The sequence below is a fragment of the Lasioglossum baleicum genome, chromosome 16 (assembly GCF_051020765.1).
Source record: "Lasioglossum baleicum chromosome 16, iyLasBale1, whole genome shotgun sequence".
In the NCBI taxonomy this organism is placed as follows: Eukaryota; Metazoa; Arthropoda; class Insecta; order Hymenoptera; family Halictidae; genus Lasioglossum; species Lasioglossum baleicum.
Genome location: NC_134944.1, coordinates 10,506,965 through 10,514,941, shown reverse-complemented (window position 1 = coordinate 10,514,941; position 7,977 = coordinate 10,506,965). Strand labels below are relative to the sequence as shown.

The following is a 7,977-nucleotide window of genomic DNA, read 5'->3' as shown; positions in this document are numbered from 1 at the left end:
AGAGAAAAAGTTGCAACGCTCGGCGCGCTATATCGACAGCCCGAGCACGGCCCGGAGAAAGGAAATGGACCCGTAATGGAAAATAAAATGTTTACGCCTCACGTCGCTTTAATTCCGCCCCGGCCATGGTCGCCATTCACGCGTCGAAAATCCCGACAAATGGCGCAAAATGTTTGACAAAAAAATATATATATATAATACATATGTAATATTATATATATTTTTGTCAAACATTTTACATATTATATATGGAGAAGGTGTTTTATATAAACGCGAATGACATTGATCGCGCACGGATTAGTCTGCTGTCGAATAATAATTCCAGCTTATTATTATAGAACGTTTTATGTACCAACTGTTCCTGCGGTCTGGACGACCGACGAGTTGTTGGTGTTCATTTTATGCTTTCTAGTCGCGGCGCATTGTGCGGTCCAACGTTTCTGCGTTTCAGCGTCCGCGTACGCGAAAAAACGGTGCAGGCCCGCTGAACCGATAGCGGGTCATTGCACGGCAAATCGATCAGTTTTTGCCGTCGGTGTCCGGGATTTCGCTTGAAATGAAATATTATGTGGTGCCCCGGGAACTTAGGGTGGGGGTGGGAGGCTTCAAGTTATCATTTTTGCTGATTTCGAATTCGTTTATGAAATCCGAACCCCCTTGGAGACGGTCATTCTGACCGATTTTTTCAATTTTAATCCAGAATATTCGCCGTTCTAAAATTACTCTTAATTTGTTACTTAATTAATTGTGTGGTTCTGTCGTTTTTCTATTTTCCTGAATGAATTGCAAGTGTGGAATATTGTTCATGTCGTATACAATAATTTTTGTACGAATGTTGATATTCCGTCTTCTTCAATGACTGCCGTTTGGAACTTACATTTACGAAATACATGCATTAAATTTTCATTACAGGCACAGATGAAAACTTTAAAAATCGTGACCTTTACTTTCTCTTTCGCAATTGCGACCAAAAACAATTTCAAAACAATTATTTACACATTAGCTAGTGGTCTAATCCTTCTAACGTCTCGGAACAATTCAGGCTGAAGGGTCTAATTTTCAAAGTTATTCGTTTTTGAAAGGTGTACCAGAGTTGGGCAGTATTTAAATACTTCTAGAGCCTCGGCGAGTAAACGAATAAACCATTAACCAACCATTAAAATTATTTAAATACCGACTGGAATAAAAGATACGTAGCTTTTATTCGTTATTCGAAGGTTCGAATCAAAAAGTATCTTTCATTCGACTTTTATTTAAATAATTTTGTATTCATCGAATATATTCTCGGCGAATACAAGATTGTTTAAATAAAAGACGAATAAAAGATACTTTTGTATTCGAACCTTCGAATAACGAATACAAATTTTGTATCCTTTATTCGTTATTCGAAATTTGTATTTAAATACAATTTAAAGACAATGTATTTAAATACAATTTAAAGACAATGTAGTTAAATACAATTTAAAGACAATGTAGTTAAATACAATTTAAAGACAATGTATTTAAATACAATTTAAAGACAATGTACTTAAATACAATTTAAAGACAATATACTTAAATACAATTTAAAGACAATGTATTTAAATACAATTTAAAGACAATGTATTTAAATACAATTTAAAGACAATGTACTTAAATACAATTTTTGTCCAACTCTGAGGTGTACGAATACTTGGAGCACCCAACTGTATACGCCTCGCGGCCACAATAATTACCCTGCCGTTACATTAATTAGATTCGGCGAACGGGCGACTTTTTTTTCAATTTCGTCCACGTTTTCGGGCAAATTGGCCGGCGGCGTGCGTGGTCCACGCAGCCTCGTCCGGCAATCGAAGCACGAACGGGAGGCACGAGTGGCCGGCGGGCCGGAGCGGAGCGGTTCGGGGTCCAGCCGCGCAGCAAGAAGAAAATTCGAGCAATAAACGCGGCTGGATACGAGCCAACTATTTTTATCGCTCGTCCAGGGTGCCAGCCGTTCGTTCGGCTCGTGTTGCTCCTGCAGCCGGCAGTCCGTCTAAGAAATAATGCTGGCCGTACTGTAATCGTTGTTCCGCGACTTACGGCTCGATGCACAGCCATTCTTGCGAACGTTTCCATCGTTACGGTTGCACGACGTCCCGACGTGAAATACCTACGTCACGACGGGCCGACTGAATACGTGTAACGAGCCAGTTTTCACCGGGAAATCTACGGCACTGCGAGCGCAACACAGTAAATCAGGGAACGATCGTCGCATCGTGCGCATCGTTTTGTTATTAGGGACAAATTCTTCTGCGGTCTACCTGCAACCGTGATGTGGAATTCGTGACCGACCTAGTTCCAGTGGTTCCACGCTGACACGTTTCAACAGGCGGAAACTGTTCGTATTGGTGGCGTACGCTACGTTTCTGGATGCCAGTTGCGTCGGACGAACTGCAATCTTATAGAAACTCTAGGCATCGTTATTGTTTAGGACGAAATTTAGTGGTTATGAGAGTGGATACATTTTATTAACGAATTTTGGTTATGGAGAACTGTTATGAACAACTGTTATGAACAACTGTTACGAACAACAATTATGAACAAGTGGTATGAACAAGTGGTATGTAAAAGTGGTATGAACAACTGTTATGAACAAGTGGTATGAACAACTGTTATGAACAACTGTTACGAACAAGTGGTGTGAACAAGTGGTATGAACAAGTGGTATGAACAAGTGGTATGAACAACTGTTACGAACAACAATTATGAACAAGTGGTATGAACAACTGTTATGAACAACTGTTATGAACAACTGTTACGAACAAGTGGTATGAACAAGTGGTATGAACAAGTTGTATGAACAAGTGGTATGAACAAGTGGTATGAACAACTGTTATGAACAACTGTTACGAACAACAATTATGAACAAGTGGTATGAACAACTGTTATGAACAAGTGGTATGAACAAGTGGTATGTAAAAGTGGTATGAACAACTGTTATGAACAAGTGGTATGAACAACTGTTACGAACAAGTGGTATGAACAACTGTTACGAACAAGTGGTATGAACAACTGTTACGAACAAGTGGTATGAACAAGTGGTATGAACAAGTGGTATGAACAACTGTTACGAACAAGTGGTATGAACAAGTGGTATGAACAACTGTTACGAACAAGTGGTATGAACACCTGTTACGAACAAGTGGTATGAACAAGTGGTATGAACAAGTGGTATGAACAACTGTTACGAACAAGTGGTATGAACAACTGTGACGAACAACTGTTACGAACAAGTGGTATGAACAAGTGGTATGAACAAGTGGTATGTACAAGTGGTATGAACAAGTGGTATGAACATGTGGTATGAACAAGTGGTATGAACAACTGTTATGAACAAGTGGTATGAACAGCTGCTGTGAGCAACTGTTATGAACAACTGTTATGAGCAACAGTTATGAACAACTGTCAGCAACACTGATGGGAACCAACATGCCGAGTCGCAAATCAACTGATCCTCGAGTGTATTTAGCTTAGAGTCAGGGTTCCCAGATTGAGACTTGTATTCCACTCTACCGTAGCCCTTCTACGACGCCATTGTACCTTCAACGAGTATCCCCACGGTTCCTCCTTGGCCCGATCACGTGAGAGAGTAACTGTATTCTCCTAAATGTCCCTGGTCTGTCAACACTGCTTAGAGGTGTGGCCAGCGTCGTCAGATTAAGACCTGTCTTCCACTCTACCTCACCCCTTCTACGACGCTATTACCCTGTTCCCAGTAGTGAGCATCTAATACAGCTTAGATCTGATGTACATTTAACCAAGCTTAACCCCATGCTGATAATTCACGATAATATCTAGCTGTAGATTAAGTCTGAATTAGTTTTGGGTAAGGACTGGGTTAGGGTCGAAACTGCTTTAGGAGATCGTCTACCCCTCCTCTCACCCCTATATATTTCTTCCAGAATCAGTTGCACCTGCCCATTCGCGCTATAAATGCTAAAATCCACTAATCATGATCATTCAAGTCGACGAAGAAGACAATCTTCTCGGTAGCTACCCATCCAATGGAGGTACCAATCAGGAACCTGTCTTATTATTTAAATATTTCGACCGAGGGAGTTGTGATCACCGACTTGACCCAAATACCCCAGCACTACTTCATCTCGAGTCGACGCTCCCCTTTCCGCGCGGGACATTAGCAGGATCGTAGGTTCCGGGAGATAATCTCGAGCACCGTCAGAATACACTCGCCGACTAGCTGCTCGCTGGAATCTAATATCCCACTTGCGCCCGGTATCTTCTTTCGCGTCTTCCGGCGCATTCGTCTTTATTTGCATGCAGCCTGTCCCTTGTTACGTACCGCGCTAGTCCGGGGAACTAGCTCCTCTTCCATTATTATTCGAGACATTCGGTCCACCGATGCGCTCAGCACACTGTGTAGCATGGCGCGCTTGTACGTGCACACGTGTGTGCTCGTGTGCGAGCGTCGTGTTCCGGCCGTGACGAAGTCAGCCGCGTCCCTGCAATCCCGGAGCTTACCGTTGCAGCGCGGAGAATATGCCGGTGGATATATTTGCTCGGAGAAAAAGATGGAAGCCGAGGACCGTCACGTAACACGTTCCTGGTGGTGTCGCGACGCTGCCTCTGCTTTCCTCCACCGAGAGGACGCAGCCTTCTCCACGAGATGTCACGCTCCATGTCCAGGCTATCCGGTGTCCGAAGCCATTATCATGCCGGGCATTGGTAATGCGATGAATGGAGCAACGGAGATCGTAGACCGGTTAACTCGTTCTTGCTTTGACCGCGGCACGTGTCACAACGACGCGACGCTGCTCCCTGTTCTATGGGATTTAACCAGAGAAATCCGAGTATACGGAATGGGGTTACGCTCTCTCGGTTAAAATGGACCGCGGGTGCTCATGCTAATGTGTGGTTTTACAGGATTTACTTCAACGGTTCGTCGCTGATTTCGATGACCTTGGAATTGATTGTCAAGGTCATCATTGAACAACTTTTCCCTATACGTTCGGCTTTAGTTTCCAAGGTATTTACGCTACGGACACCCGCTACAACGAATTCTGCTGTTTTTTAATTTACTCAGTAATTAGGGTAAACCTTGCACATACAGCTTTGAAATGAATTTTGGTTAGGGTCTGGGTTAGATTTCTTGCGGAGGTGGTGTAGCCGGGGATGGGTGGAGCACTTCCTTGCCCCAAGGACGAATTCCTACCCTAAGAACCTAAGACCGAGCGGTGGGAACACGTATACAGAAAAATAGTTAAGTGATGATCTTGACAGGTTATTTCTAGGTCATTAAAATCTGTGAGGAATGGCTAAAGTATATAATGTCTTTGTTTATGGTCGACTACAGTTTACCATACACTGTAGGGTGGGGGATACTGGACGCAACCATAGGTACATTAGTTATTTTACCACGTTTTTATTAGCTCGCTGTCTTGTCTGTCTGTCTGTCTGTCTGTTTGCCTGTCTGTTTGTCTGTCTGTTTGTCTGTCTGTCTGCCTGTCTGTCTGCCTGTTTGTCTGTCTGTTTGTCTGTCTGTTTGTCTGTCTGTCTGTCTGCCTGTCTGTCTGCCTGTTTGTCTGTCTGTTTGTCTGTCTGTTTGTCTGTCTGTTTGTCTGTCTGTTTGTCTGTCTGTTTGTCTGTCTGTTTGTCTGTCTGTTTGTCTGTCTGTTTGTTCGGTACAAATTTTGCAATTGATTTTATTTAAGCATTCGTTCGAGTCGTACATTTTCCATAATAGGAAGTAAAAATAATATATCTTTAATCTACATAAATTTACACTATTATCATTTACACACTACTGTGTATGATATGTAAGTATGGTTCTAAATAATAATTAATAGAACTATTTCTGTGTACGTGATATTAGTTATTACTAGACTGCGGATCTTTATGCAAAATAAAAAAATGTTTGCATTGATTGCAAGACACAGAAGCGAGATAAAAATTTCTTTCGTCTTTTAATTATCCGATTAAGCTGAAGCTAATACGCTGATGTCTTTAAATCTTGTTCATATGTCCACTGCTTTAAATTGTGCTTGTCTATTTTTGTCATAAATGCATAAAATCCGCAGTCTAATTATTACTGTCACAATTGCTGTAACATAACAATTGTAAGATTCCCCAGTTCTATGTAGGTTAGTCTCGGTTGTGTAGGGGATTCTTTATGGGTCAAAATGCTCTTGGTGAACTGAGGGTGTTCATGCTAATGCGTGGTTTTATGGGACATTGTTAGTACTGTTGGATCTGGGTAGACGTTTCTTTTGTCTCCGGCAGGTTCGCATCGTGTAATAGAGGATTAGTCGGACGAGATGGGGTACTTAGTTCCGTAGGTTTATTAGAAAAAAATCCATCAACAAGTTAGTTAACATATCTAAGAAGCTATCTTTTTTTATTGCTTTTGACACTTAAATCGGACAACTTAAATATTCTAATTAGAGAGAGAGAGAGTTATTTATTCATTGTCGCATGGTCACTGTGGCTGAACGCCAATGAAATAGTAAATGCATATTAACATTGCATACCTGTATATGTATAATTTAGATTTCGTCAAAAGGTACATATCGAGTTCTATCTGCATATATCCGTATGAATATTATAAATAAAAAGGAACATGTTTTGCAAATTAAATATTTTTCGGCACACATTTTAACCATAAAATTGTACAAGTGCAGATTGTTGAATCCAATTATAAATCATCGAATATGATGAAACAAAATTTCAAATTATTCTCCATCGTTTCAATTGCAATAGTAGAAAAATTAAATTATTTAGACCTATCGTTCCATAAATCAATTGAAAGAATTTCAGAATATTGAGATATTATTTCCAATTTGTGAAAATTATTAAAGCTAGAAAGTAATTTATATTTGGCTCCTGTTTGCTACAGTTGATGCCGAACATTATTATTTTTCATACGGATTCTATAGTTGCAATTTTTACAGTGATCACAAGAGATTAAATACACCCATATGATAAAACGAAATTCCAAATTATCCACCATCGTTCCAAATGTTTTAATTAACCCATTATGACAAGAATGATCGGGTCAAGTTCACAACGATAGAAAGATAAAAAAATTTAACAATATCGAAATATGTATTGTTGCCATGTCATTAAAATCTAATAAAATTCAATTCAAAAGATCGTTAAAACGGTTGAAGCCAGAATGGAATTTACATTTGACTCCAGTTTGTTAAAGTTAATACCAACAAGTTTGTATTATACATTTTCTAATCAGACCGCGAGTTTTACACATTTATGACAAAAATGAGTAGGTGCATTTGAAAATAGTAAAAAATTTCGCATGGATTTATATTGAAAGAAAATAAATTTCTATTTCGCTACAGTTCGTTGCAATACAGGTAGAAAATTGTTATTTTGCATAAATATCCGCAGCCTAGTTACAATTTTTAAGCGCTGAAATGGCACTTTGTCCCGCCGCGCGACGTCACTCCTAGGCTGGCCAGAAAGTTTCCCGCTGATCTGACAGAATCGCGGGAAGCTCGGGTAATCCACCGCCTTGGTTTTCCGCGCACGGGCTCTTATTACCGGTGTAATAATTAGATCGATATGGGCTCCGCTGGATCACGAGCAGTATATTAAGGGATCAAAGTTGTCGGTCGAGGAAGAACAGGAGCGTATCTGTCGGCGGAAACTTTGACCGTCGAGTTCGGAGTAGATTTCTCGCGCCGAGCCGCGGAGACGAGCCATTTGATAGCCCTGGATAGGATTTATCATACCTTCGTTTAATCGAGGGTTGATTAAAGGAGAAAGTTTCCGATGCTCCTCTCCATTCTAACAAATATCAAAGGTTCTCCTCTCGTATGACAATTACAGTTCAAAGTTTGAGAAGCATAATCAAACTCCTCTAAATCAGAAACATAATGCACAATTACTAAAAAAAAATTCGGTCATCGATAATGGTTTCTGGTAACCAAAAAAATTTCCCGTCGTTTTTAATGGCTACTGGTAGCCTACTTAATTTTATTCATT

At 40.4% G+C, this 7,977-nt stretch overlaps 1 protein-coding gene across 1 annotated transcript in view; it reads left to right on the top strand.

Moving 5' to 3' along the window:
* The window catches only part of Tmtc2 (Transmembrane O-mannosyltransferase targeting cadherins 2), a 547,199-nt gene that overhangs the window by 114,974 nt on the left and 424,248 nt on the right, over positions 1 to 7,977 (top strand). The window lies entirely within an intron of this gene.